Below are 13,289 nucleotides of genomic sequence, written 5' to 3'. Positions count from 1 at the left end.
TTTTTCCAGGGTACGGTGCTGCATCATACCACTCCTGTAGGGCGCCGTGCGCCCATTGCCGTCTATGGGGGGACGTATATCGGACGTACGTAGGCCGTATATACATTCCCCTTTCCGCAGTGTGAATGCAGCCTTAGGCTGGTGACGCACAGGGCTTTCAGGTTGCAGTTTTTCATTCTTATCTTGGATGCATCATCTTTTGCTTCCTTTGATCTCAGATGAGATTCTTGATTAAGGATACAACACAACTTTATTGAAATTGTTTTGTACAAAAGTGTCTAGCATGGTGTTATAAAGACCTAGACACTTGGCAGACAAAGGCTGGCGCCACACGTAGCGCTTTGTCTTCTGTGGAAACGCCGATGCGATCGGGTCGAGGCCTGCCCCGGTGGGCACGACTTTGTTTGCGTTTGCAAGCGCAGACAAAGCGCTACGTGTGGCACCAGCCAAAAAAACAGACCTTGGGAGTTGCTATTGCATTCTTTCTTAAGTTACTAGTTACACGATTAGATACAGCAATTCATTACAGTATGGGACAATAAGACATATTACACCAGTGGTTCTTAAAGGGGTATTCCGGGAATATGAACATCTGACGCAAAAACCCATGATGATATAAATAAATGAATACAACAATACTCAATGTCATTAGTCACAAAATGGAGCTTAAATAATTTGATTTTATCATTTACAAAATTTATGACCTCTCTCAAGTAGGTGGAGTTATCACTAAGATGGCTGCCACTGGAAACTACAAGTTCCATGATCCTTTAGTTCTCAATAACTCCTCCTACCACTTATGCTCTGCTAAAAGTGATGATCTAACAGGTTTTCTTGCTCTGTTACCATAGTAATGATGTGTAACTGCCATCACCACAACACCGACCATACTGGATGCAGTGCAACCAACCGAATACAGCCAAACTTAGTGGTGGTCACATGACCTGCCCAGGCAGGTGCAGGACATGTGGTGTGGACATGTGACCAGCGGCCATCTTCTGTCCTGCAACGGACCGCGCGGAGGAAATTAACGGACTGATTAAAGGGCCAGTAGCATTTTAATTCTTCATTACAGTGTATATCCACAGCATTTTCTGCTAAGGGGAGCAAAATTTTAAATAACAACCAATTACACATTAGCTTATATTTTGAGTGCCCATTTGTATATGAATTATGCTGATTCCTGGAATACCCCTTTAACCTTTTTTGAGGTACCCACCAGTTTCATATGCACATTCACCAAACCCTTCTTTAGTGATAAATCAAATATGTGTGTGTCTTGACCTCTGTGGCGGAAGCTCCACCAAACCCTTGAGACCGTCTCACCGAACCCTTAGGTTTCGATAGAAGCCTGGTTAAGAACCACTGTACTATATGTTTACAATTGAAATCCACAGTCATATGCCAGTAACCTGCGCTTGGCTGGGTACATGGATGGCAAAGGGATGAGGGTTCCCTCTGTCACCCCCCCTGATCAATATTGCAAAATAGGTGCAAAAGTTGTGATCAAAATCTAGGAATACACACAGACGCAGCTGTCCCATTCATCAGGTCCAAACGACTATAAAATCACACGTAATGTAATAGGGCAGATTTATCAAGCTGTCTGAAAGTCAGAATATTTCTAGTTGCCCATGGTAACCAATCACAGCTCCCTTTTAAAATATTTATGAGCACTGGTAAAATGAAAGCTGAGCTGTGATTGGTTGCTGACTTTCAGACAGCTTGATAAATCTGCCCCAATGAGTTTGAATGTTCTCTCCGTGTTTGCGTGGGTTTCCTCCGGTTCCTCCCACACTCCAAAAAATACAGTTAGGTTGATTAGCTGCTGGGCCCCAGTGCAAAATGCGTGCCAGGCCCCTAATTATAATGTATTGTTTGTAGTACAAGTCTTCTCATGTAGGAAAGATATACCAAATAAGCCCCCTAGGCTTCATGGGCCTGGTCGCGACCGCACCCTCTGCATTCCCTCGAGTTACGCCCCTTTTGATTAGATTGTGATCCCCATGGGGACAGGGACTCACAACGGAGCGGCCTCTGGGAAGGCCGGAGGAGACTCTGGAGAGGCCTTTGGGAGGGACAGAGGAGACTCTGGAGCGGCCTCTGGTAGGGCCGGAGGAGACTCTGGAGCGGCCTCTGAGAGGGCCGGAGGAGACTCTGGAGCGGCCTCTGAGAGTGCCGGAGGAGACTCTGGAGCGGCCTCTGAGAGTGCCGGAGGAGACTCTGGAGCGGCCTCTGAGAGTGCCGGAGGAGACTCTGGAGCGGCCTCTTGAAGGGCCGGAGGAGACTGGAGCGGCCTCTTGAAGGGCCGGAGGAGACTGGAGCGGCCTCTGGGAGGGCCGGAGGAAACTCTGGAGAGGGCTGGAGAAGACTCTGGAGCGGCCTCTGCGAGTACTGGAGGAGACTCTGGAGGGCCGGAGGAGTCTCTGGAGTGGCCTCTGGGAGGGCCAAAGGAGACTCTGGAGCGGCCTCTGGGAAGGCTGGAGGAGACTCTGAGAATACTGGGGACAAGCAGGGCAGGCATAGAAGCCAGACTTGTGGTTGTTCGAACCTAGACCGTATTTTTGCCAGAAACGTATAGGTAGCCATGTCCAGATCACCACTATCCCAGAAAGAAGTAGCCCAGGCCATGGCCTCTCCAGAGGGCAAAGAAAAATCAAATGCCAGCTTAGAGCGTTCGGTGGTGAACTGGGAGGACAGTTTAATGTGCAGCAAGCACTGGGAAACAAAGCTCCTGCAAAAATTGGGGTTGCCATCAAATTTGTTAGGCATAAAACATTGGGGTCCAGACTCTACTGCCAGAAAACATGGCGGGGTAACTGGAGCTACAGGAGGAGTCGTGGGAGCCTGTTGCTGGGAGGCAATCATCCGTCGAAGAGTGGCAGCGAGTTTGTCCAGGAATTCTTTTTGGACAGCAATCTCTTTAGCTTGGAAGGTCAGCCGGCAGCTGGAGTGGGTCCTTGGCACAGTCCATGGCTTTAGCAGAATTCATGACCTTGGCCAGATCTTACTGTCACGCACGGGGGTGTGGGAGAGTCTCTTGAGGCTAAAGTCAGTGGACTCCCTGGACCACCGCGGGGAATGATGCTACAAGCTGGGAGCGAAGTCTTAAGTGGACCCCTGGTCTTCGCCAGAGCCCGCTGCAAAGTGGGATGGTCTTGCTGCAGCGGTGAGCCACCAGGTCGCTCCACGGGTGCGACTAGGCCCACGGTGGCAGCCAAGGTAGAGACACAGAGAAGGCAGGACCTCGGGATGGCCACAGGAGTACAGGACCGCCACAGGACCATGGGAATACCACAGGAACATGGTAAAGTGTTCTGATACTGATCTGGCAAGCTCTGTGTAGCACTGTGGAATCTGTGTGTGCCATATAAATGAAGGAATTATTATTATTATTATAGGTAGCAGTAATCCTTCCATTTCAGTTTGATCGCTTGCACAATGCTCCATGGGATGTTTAAAGTTTGTGAAATCTTTTTGTATCCAAATCTGGCTTTAAACTTCAACAACAGAGACCTGCCTGGTGTGTTCCTAGGTCTTCATGATGCAGAACCCTGAGACCAAATGTGGGCCAGTGTGTTTTACAAAAGTGCCTAAAAATTGTGTATTAATTATAAAGTTATATTTTGTACTTTGTAGTCTGTTCTTAATGGGAAATATATATATATTTCTGGGAGTGTCGATTCTTGTTCCTGTTGAGTAGTATGGTATATAAAATTTAACTGCTTTGATGTTTGTTTCAATGCATTTTTCTGTTTTAATCATTTGCATTTGACACAAAGTTGCATGAGGGTTTAACGAGCTATCAATTGTTGATCAAGACAAATGCAATTTCCGGTTTGTCTGCTTTCAAAAATATATGGATATTAGGGTTGCCTTTACTTTTTTTTTATGTGTATATTTAGCAGTTTGTGACAGTCTCAAAATTTCTTCCTGAAAAGCAGATCAGTGTTTTTTTTCAGTTTTAGAGATTTTATGATGATTTATTCATGTGAACATATGATTAGGAGATGAACATAGTTCATAGATACTATAAAATTGCATGGAAGTGACTATGTCTATAGGAAAATATATGCTTTTATTGGGTTTAGAATAACTCGTTATGCTGTCATTTCTGTTTTATTTGTACATGTTACAATTGTAAAAATTGCAGTGGCCAAAACACAACAACATTTCCAGAACTTCCTGGCTAGGAAATGTTAAAATTAAGAAAATTCAGTATGATAAACGAGGGACACTAAGATCCAGGCACTGTAACTGTGCTAACCTTCCTATAGTTCTTATCCTTCTAAAATAAATGTTTTATACATTATGCTAATGAGCCTGAGGGGCTCTAAGGGACGTTTCCAGTGCTCCTCAGTGATGTCTTTTCACAGATTGTTACAATAAGCAAAAAAGGTATCCCCTCCTGCACTTCCTGCTGCTGCTAGATTACACAGGCAGGGTGAGGGGGAGAGAGCATGGGGGTTGGGTGTGACATGTTCTGCTTGTTGTAAAAGACTGTGAAACCCACCAGAGCCCCTCAGGCTGATTAGCACAACTTTAAAAGTGTTTTTTAGGACTGCCATGGATAACAAATGTAATAAGATTACAACTGTCATTGTGCCTGGTGTCCCAGGGAGCGAGGTAGGTTGAACAATTCAGCCGACTACTGACTTGTATTAATAATTATATATAGTGTCTGCTAATTAACATATTTGATGTAATGTATGTTCAATGTTTATTATTTGTAGTCACCTGTTAGCAAGCACGTAACCCCCTCTAAAGCATCCTCGTCCACCCCTTGGTGTATCAGTGCTGGACGTTGTATCCAGTAGCTCCAGTAGTAACTTTAAAGAGGACCTGTTGTTAAGGTAAACCTGCTGATAGATCAAATCCTGTCATTTCTACTTGTTCTATTTTCCTAAAATCATTGTAACAGAGACTTCATTATAAGATGGCGCCGGCATCGTGATCATAACGAAAACAATTAAAGCTAAAGAATGTCAACAAGACTTCAATCCTGACGTCAATAAGCAACAGCAAGGAAGTTCTCCAATCAAGAGACTACACGAGCTGGGAATTCTCCGCCCCTTCTGCTTCTTCCATAATTTCTATATAGTTTTGTGAAACCAAATAAAGTTCTAGCAGTGCAGATTTCCCATGGCCATGATCGCATGAGTGAGATTTAAATCAGCAAATGTGTCTGAATTAATTTCTTATGATGTGCACGCATGCTTATTGATTAGAAACACGCAGCCAACGCACACTAAAAGAGGATGTCTTGAATCCTACCCTAACATTGGAGGCACTGCTGAGATTTCGCTATCAGGATGACCAGGACGCCCCCTCGTTCCAGCACTATTTGCAGCCTCGGGGTTACCACTTCCCGACTGGGTCTGATCAGCCCACGATCACGGTAAGTTTCAGATAACATATGTTAACCTGTGACTTGCCTGTGACTCGGGGAGTGGTGATACCTGTGGCTGTAGACAGCTGGGATTGGAGGGTAAATATGTATAGCCACCTGGTGTCTCCTGCATCGGGGTCTGAATTGTTATATAGCTCTGTATGAGAAGTGCCTTGGCTGCTGTGTGTATGCGCTTTGCTGAGCCAGAACAGAAAGGGAGGGGGAGGACGTTCGAAGTTCATATAGAGAGGAGTGTAGCGAAGCCGCAGTGAAGATCAGACATATGGGCCGTTAGAATTAGAAGAAAAAGGACGGATGTCTGCACACGAGACATAGGCCGCCAGAATAAGGAGAAAAAGGACGGATGTTTGCCCGCCAAACATAGGCCGCCAGAATAGGAGAACGGGTAAAGAACGGGTGTCTGGGGATTTGACAGGAATTAGGAGAAAAAGGGAGATCGTTAAGCGGGGACCTTCTGATAAACCTCTAACCGACACGCAGTGAGCTAAGTCTCTATAACTGGTGATCGGGGAGCTTGAAGGTCAGACCTTCTGATAAACCTCTGTAACTGACACGCGGTGAGCTAAGTCTCTATAACTGGTGATCGGGGAGCTTGAAGGTCAGCCCTTAAGCCGTGAGCAGCTGCATGGTAAGGGTCTCGGACAAATTATGCTGCGGTTTCGGAATAGAAAGGACGTCCTCCCAGAGGGAACCACTGGTGCGCTAGCGATAGTTCAGTGCAAAGAAGGGAAAAATGAGGTAGACAGAAGATTGGCTTGATGTAAGTAGAGAGAAGGTTGTTGAGTCAAGTAGGATGAATTAAGTAGGACTGCTGGAAAAGTGCAATTTGATTTAATGGAACAGGTTTGCGGTGAAATAAAAAGTAATAATGAAGGTTTGAGAGTTTTGGGATGTGTTAGAGGATCTGATGATTGTACAACTTGTACACATGCAAACAGACTCTGAGAACCTCTAACTTTGACTGACGGACCAGGACAGAGTGACAGGGATCCTTCAGAGTGCCGTTTAAGAAAGAGACAGGCGATAAGGGACATTTAAAAGTTTTTGATGTGGAAAGAATTTGAGAAAAAGAGATTTCATTATATTTTCCTCTGAGTGAAAAATGGCCCCTGTAATCCAGACTCCACCCCTGTATCTGGTGGTTAGAGAAGATGACACGCCCTACCATTCTTCAGTGGCGGCCATCTTAAGTCGGTTTATTTTTCAGTGGCGGCCATTTTAAGTTATATTCCCTTCAAGTCCCTGAAAGTTGATTGCTGTTGGCAGCTATAAAAGCTGTTGTGGGGCTTTGTAGGACAACATCTGACCATGCTTGGGTGTCCTGCCAGACGTTTTTTTTTTTTTTTTATCTTTTCGGGCGTCTGCTAGGGGTCTTGGAGTGAGGGATGTTGTTTACTTGAGTATTATTAAAATTGATTGATCCCGACAATTAGAGAAAAATTACTATAAAAAATGTTGCAATGTGTCTGGTACCTGCTTTCTGGCATTTAAGGGGTTAACAAAAGGGTGGGGGCTGTTGGAGCTGCGTTTTGTTTTGTGAAGACATGTACATGGCCTTGACGCTGAAGTTCTCCAAAAATCTAGGGCTCTGTCTGAGCTGTGTTATCACTTTGTGTTCTGTTCTGACCTTGACGCTACAGTAAGCTGAAGTTGTTTACAGAAGGGGGCAGATCGCTGCGTTTAGACTTCTCCCTGACAATCTAAAAAAGACTTGAAGGAATTTATTTGGTTGTGGAACAGGGATACAGTATGATGTGATGTCCTCCTGTGTACCCCCATGAACAATCTAAGCAAGAACAAGCCCCCCGACTGTATTACAGAGCCTATGACTGACTGTTGTTCCTTTTTGATTAAAAACCAACATAAGTGTACCTGGATTTTGTTGAAATGTTGGAGTCTGGCCAAAAGTTTATAGATAGTTAAGAGAATCCTAAATGTCTGGATGAGATAAAGCGGAGACGCACACGGTAATGGAAGAGTTCCATGGGAACGGTTTGCAGCTTTGGGATACATGGGGAATGACCTGACAGTGTTGTGTAGTGTGTTGTTACCAAAGGTGTTAACGGACTAGAGACATCTCTACCAGATTTGCGTATACAGGGATTGATAAGATTGTGACTGAAAGCCAGAGGGAAACAGAGACCAGTTTCACAGACCACGGCAAAGTGACACTGACAACATTTCCAATAGTCTCAACCGACCGACCCAAGTGGGCGTGTTTTCGACGGTGGGGAGGAGACATTACTATAGTGAGTGGCGGAGACGCCCCCAACAGGGCAGGACAAGGGGTGGTGGTAATGGACAGGGATGTCAGCGAGAACAGTCCCCCTTCTGAACGGCCCCCCCAAACAGAGTTAGTGCCTTTCATTGTAAAACTGATGTGTGACTCTCCTCTGCTAGCCCGATGATGATTTTAGCCCATTCCCGGTCAAGGAAAAGACCCAGAAAGAACAGCTGGATACCTGTAGGATGGTCTATGACCTCCAAGCTGCCAATGAGTGGTCCCTAGCCCAAACTGGCAGCAGTCCCCAGGGTGATATATTATTCACGTTATTGATTTGGCAAATGTTTTCCTCTCTGTACCCCTACATGAAGATTGCCAGGACCTATTTGCCTTTACCAGTGTAGTATTCCAGTATACCTGGTGCAGATTCCCACAAGGGGGGTAAAACTCACCCAGCCAATACCCCATGGCCCAACAGGGAGTAGACTGGCAGACTAGCCCCTTACTGGATGTTCTCCTTTTCAGTATGTGGAGGACCTACTGTTTTTGTTTGCCAGGATGCATTTATTGACCTTATGTGTTTTCTGTTCCAGAAGGATTGCAAAGTTTCCGGAGACAAACTCCAGTACTGCCAGGAGAAGGTGGCCTTCCTAGGCCACTGCTTCTCAGCCACAGGCAGATACCTGACAGAGGAAAGAAAGCTGGCAGTCCAGAATATGCCCCTGCCCTGAGGCCCTAAGCCTCTTCACATGATTCTAGGACTGGCCAGCTCCTGCAGCCCTGGGATAAGGTCTGCTGCCCCTTTCTGACTGAATTGCCTCTTCCCCATTTGCCCTTAGTCAGGAGGCAATTGATGCATTCCATAGCCTTAAGCTGGCAAATCCTGTCTGCCCCAGCCTTAGGCACATCCTATTGGATAAGACCTTTTATTTTATTTTGCACGGAGTATCTAGGCCACAGGTGTCCTAGCCCAGGAACGTGGTGGCCTCCCCAGTGGCCCACTATTAGGCCCGGTTAGACTCAGTTGTGAGGGGAGTCCCGCATGTGTCAGTAGCTGCAGCCAGCAATCTGCTCAGCATGGCCAGTGAGCTGATCCTAGACCCTAGATCACTCAGTTACTGTGCAAACCCCACATACCTTGCACAGTGTCCTCACCCAAGTACAGCCCAAGCATGTGAGCCAAGGCCAGACAGCTCAGACTCCAGTGTGCACTCCTGATGCCCCAGGATACACTGATAAGGTGCACAGCTCTGAATCCTTCGTTCTATCACCAGTCTTCCAGGATTCAGAGAGGGGAGGAGAGAAGGGTGATTAACCCAGATGTTGAGTTTTTTCTCATAGATGGCTCCAGGTCTGCAGGAGAAGACAGACGGTTCTACACTGGATATACAGTGGTCAGTGGCGCACATGAGGTAGTACAAGCAGAACCACTCCCTCCACACAGGTCAGCGCAGGAGGTGAAGTGATGGCACTCAGGGAAGCGCTACAGCTGGTGGAAGGTAAAAGGGCAAATATCTATACTCAAGGTATAGTTCTGGGGTCTAAACACGACTATGAACCCATATGGAAGGCTAGAGATTTCCTCACCTCTGCAGGGACCCCCGTTAAGCATGGCACCCTGGTTAAAGAGCTCATGGATGCTCTCTTACTTCCACAAGAGGTGGGGATAATAAAAGGAAAAGCACACACAATTTGGTAACTCCACAAGCCAAGGGCAAGTATATGGCTGACGGGATGGGGAAGGCAGCTGCACAGATGGAACACAGAGACTGTCCTGAAGTCTCAGCGGTGAGTTCTGAGCTAAAAGTTTGATCCACAGGTGTTCCAGTCCCTGGTGGCCCGAGAGTCATCAGAAGTGAAGGTAGTGTGGAGGAAAGCTGGAGCCCAGATGCCGATGGGACCTGGATGCTGGGAGAGAGGGTGTGCCTGCCCAGAGCCCTGCACCCGACAGTAAGTCAAGTAGGCCACGGACACAAACACACGTATCCAAAATGGCCACGCTAGTGCACATAAACCACTAGTGGTTTGCCCCGGGCATTACTACCCCTGTCACTAGACTAGTGAAAGCCTTTATAGTCTGTGCCTGCCACAGCCCGGGTAAGGTGGTAAAGACCCCACAGAAGGTGACACCCAAGCCGCTGTATCCCTTCCAGAGACTGCAGATGGATTTTATCCAGCTACCAAAAAGTGGTACGTAGGAGTACGTGCCTGTGTGCATTGATCTCTTTCCAGGGTGGCCAGAAGCTTCTCCCATGACCAAGGCTACTGCCAGAGCCGCAGCCAAGAAGGTGGTGAGTGAGATTTTTCTGCAGGTTTGGACTTCCAGAGACCATAGAGTCCGGTCGCAGAACCCACTTCACTGAACAGGTAAAGACCTGAAACCTTGTCCCTCCTGGGTATAGAACAGACCCTGCACACCCCATACCCTTCCCAAGTTGGTGGTGCGTTTGAGATATTTTAAACGGCACTTTTAAGTTAGAGATCTGGGAGGCCATGGAAGAAACAGGGAAACCATGGGGCGAGTGCTTTCCTGCTGCCCTCTATTCAGTTAGGACCACCCCCAACAGAAAGATGGCATTGTCCCCCTTTGAAGTACTTTTTGGCTGTGCACCCAGACTAAGCCCCTACTTCCCACAGACCCTAGAGATGATGGCAGGAAACCAGGTGGAACATGCCGCACAGTTGAGCCAGGCCTTGGAAAAGGTCCGCAAAAGTGTTTCTGATTCCTTTTTCAGATGCAGACAGAGACCTCAGGACGCATAACCTGAAGCCTGGAGACTACGTGGTGGTAAAGAGACACCAGGGAGAGAGTCTGGAGCCTCGCTACAATGGTCCTTTCCAAGTCCTGCTGACCAGTGCCACGTCTGTGAAGCTAGAGGGAAGTCAGCATGCTTCCACGCTTACTATTGCAAACTTACTTATTCTTCCTGCTAGCTGGTCTCTTCTGACTGACTGTATGCTCAGGGACACCCCAACCATGACTATCACTGTATCTATAGGGGTAACCAGGATGCCCCCAGGGTAGGAGACTTTACCTACGGTTGGTGCAACAAGACAATGACCTTCTATAACACTGACAGCACAGGTAACCCTGTATCAGCAGTGTCTGATGTGTACTGGATTTGTGGGGATAGGAGAGTCAGGTCAGGCCTAGAGGCTGGGAAGGTGAGTGTACGGTGATAAATGTTCTGCATTCCTTCCTCGTGATCCCCAGGGATAAGTTTGATCAGACACATAAAGTAAAGGTAGAGAATCCCAAAGGATTCTGGAGGTCTGAGAGAAGCACCTAGATGACAATGTTTATACAGATACAGTGGGAGCACCAAGGGGGAGGGGGGGGGGGGGTCCCAGATGAGTGCAAGGCCCACAATCAGATATGGACAGGTATTCCCCATGACAGATCATTATTCCCCAGATAGCTATGAGCAAAGATGTTTGTTGGGTAACTGTTTTTATTGTAATCAACAGAGATTTGTGAATTATATCCGAGATGCTTCCCAGAACCGCATGATTTTGGACATGACCCTTGCTGAGAAGGGAGGAGTCTGTAAGATGGTGGGAGTGACTTGTTGCATGTACATCCCGGATGACATCGCCCCCTATGGATCGATTACCCATGCTCTTGAAAAGATTGAAGGACTGTCCAGGGAACCCAAGAGAAACTCGGAAGTGGACGCTATATCCTTCACTTTGTAGTTGGGGGATTGGAAGGGTTTCCTGTAAGTGGGGGTGATATTGGGGATTGTGATTTTGCTCTTGTCACTTATTGTGTGTTATGTGGTTCCCCCCATCAAGTCCACCTAGTATCATGGGTATCAGTAGTTAGACAAGCCACACCCAACAGGGGTCTGCTGTCATCTAACTGGTGAAGAGGAGAACGATGCACATATGGGCAGATCTGTAGGTCCTTCTAGACTAAGAGTAGCCGAGAGAAATTCCAGGATTTAGGGGGGACTGTTAAGGTAAACCTGCTGATAGATCAAATCCTGTCATTTCTACTTGTTCTATTTTCCTAAAATCATTGTAACAGAGACTTCATTATAAGATGGCGCCGGCATCGTGATCATAACGAAAACAATTAAAGCTAAAGAATGTCAACAAGACTTCAATCCTGACGTCAATAAGCAACAGCAAGGAAGTTCTCCAATCAAGAGACTACACGAGCTGGGAATTCTCCGCCCCTTCTGCTTCTTCCATAATTTCTATATAGTTTTGTGAAACCAAATAAAGTTCTAGCAGTGCAGATTTCCCATGGCCATGATCGCATGAGTGAGATTTAAATCAGCAAATGTGTCTGAATTAATTTCTTATGATGTGCACGCATGCTTATTGATTAGAAACACGCAGCCAACGCACACTAAAAGAGGATGTCTTGAATCCTACCCTAACACTGTCACCCATAAATCGGGCACTAGGAGTTGCTTACTAAAGTAAGAAGGATGTAGTTACCAGAAATAATAATAATACTCTGGCGAAGTACCATGTAAACGTCGTACCGCTTGCCAAGCGGTCCAATGTATTCCTGAGGGGGCGGGGTTGGGGCGTGTTGAGGGGCGGTGACTGCCGCATGACGCGGCGCATGACGCACTACGGCGTTTGTTCAAGCACTAGGTGCCTGATTTATGGGTGACAGGTCCTCTTTAAATAAGCTAACAAAACAGTCTGTTGTCACCAGGGCATTAAGAAAGTAAAAGCATTCATATACTGTAAGCTCTTGCAAGCAAGACCCCCACTCCTATTGTTCCATATGACTGTTTGTACTTTGTAATGTAATATTATATTTGTATATGTCCCCTATGATTTGATGGCACTATATAAACAAAGACTTTTATTATTATCATATCGTCGTATCATTGGTTGAGAGCCCAGAACTCTATAGGAAGAAGGTGTTTAAAAAAGGGTCCATCCCTAAGTCTGGATGTGGGTTTTTGTAGTGACAAAGTAGCAAAGAAAGCTTCAGCAAGAGTGCTGAAGCAGAGTGTTCCAGCCCCAGAATTAAGGAGATAGTCTGAGCCTAAATCCCTTTCACCAGAGACTAATTTTCAGTGAAGACAGGTTTCAAAAACCCATTACACCTGCATTCCAAAGATGCCTTTGTCCCTTCCATGACCATTTTCATTTCATTATAACTGTGTATTTTTCTATAATTCAGTTTATTCAATAAAAATTCTTAAGTCAAAATATAGCCAGATGACCATAAATAAGCACAATGTAGCCCTTTGCACACAAAGGCGCAGGAAAGTAATGTAGACGTCGCATTTTTAGGCACAGGACAGATTTTGTGTGTGTTCAAACATTTATTCAGATATGTGCCAGATATGAATAACAAGTTGAACTGTTGTAAATTTTAAAAATTTCTGTTTATGAGAAACACTTGACAAAATACTCCTAAGTATCAAATTACCATGTGTAGCTAAAAAAGGAAGAAGAGCTGCACACTGGCAATTCAGATCAGAACCTTTAGGAGTACTTCCCAGGTAGTAGGACCAGACAGTGTAGTGGAGGTGTCTATGGAAAAGGGGGGAGGGTAAGAGAAGGGTAAATATGAACGGGTGGGTGGCTATGGGAGGTATTATAGATTTTGCTCGGCCACCTAGAAGGCATCCAAATTGACCAAGTTACATAAAGGAAGTATATGCTGAGGAGTTTTTATAA

At 46.1% G+C, this 13,289-nt stretch overlaps 1 long non-coding RNA gene across 1 annotated transcript; it reads left to right on the top strand.

Moving 5' to 3' along the window:
* The first annotated feature begins 712 nt into the window (after positions 1–712).
* LOC140121514 (uncharacterized) lies at positions 713–11,879 on the top strand. Its single transcript, XR_011854122.1, has 2 exons — positions 713–11,353; positions 11,665–11,879. It is a non-coding gene; the product is annotated as an uncharacterized lncRNA (long non-coding RNA).
* The last annotated feature ends 1,410 nt before the right edge of the window (positions 11,880–13,289 follow it).

The sequence above is a fragment of the Engystomops pustulosus genome, chromosome 3 (genome assembly GCF_040894005.1).
Source record: "Engystomops pustulosus chromosome 3, aEngPut4.maternal, whole genome shotgun sequence".
Taxonomy (NCBI): domain Eukaryota; kingdom Metazoa; phylum Chordata; class Amphibia; order Anura; family Leptodactylidae; genus Engystomops; species Engystomops pustulosus.
The sequence above is the reverse complement of the archived record's forward strand: the minus strand, read 5'-3'. Positions and strand labels throughout refer to the sequence as shown.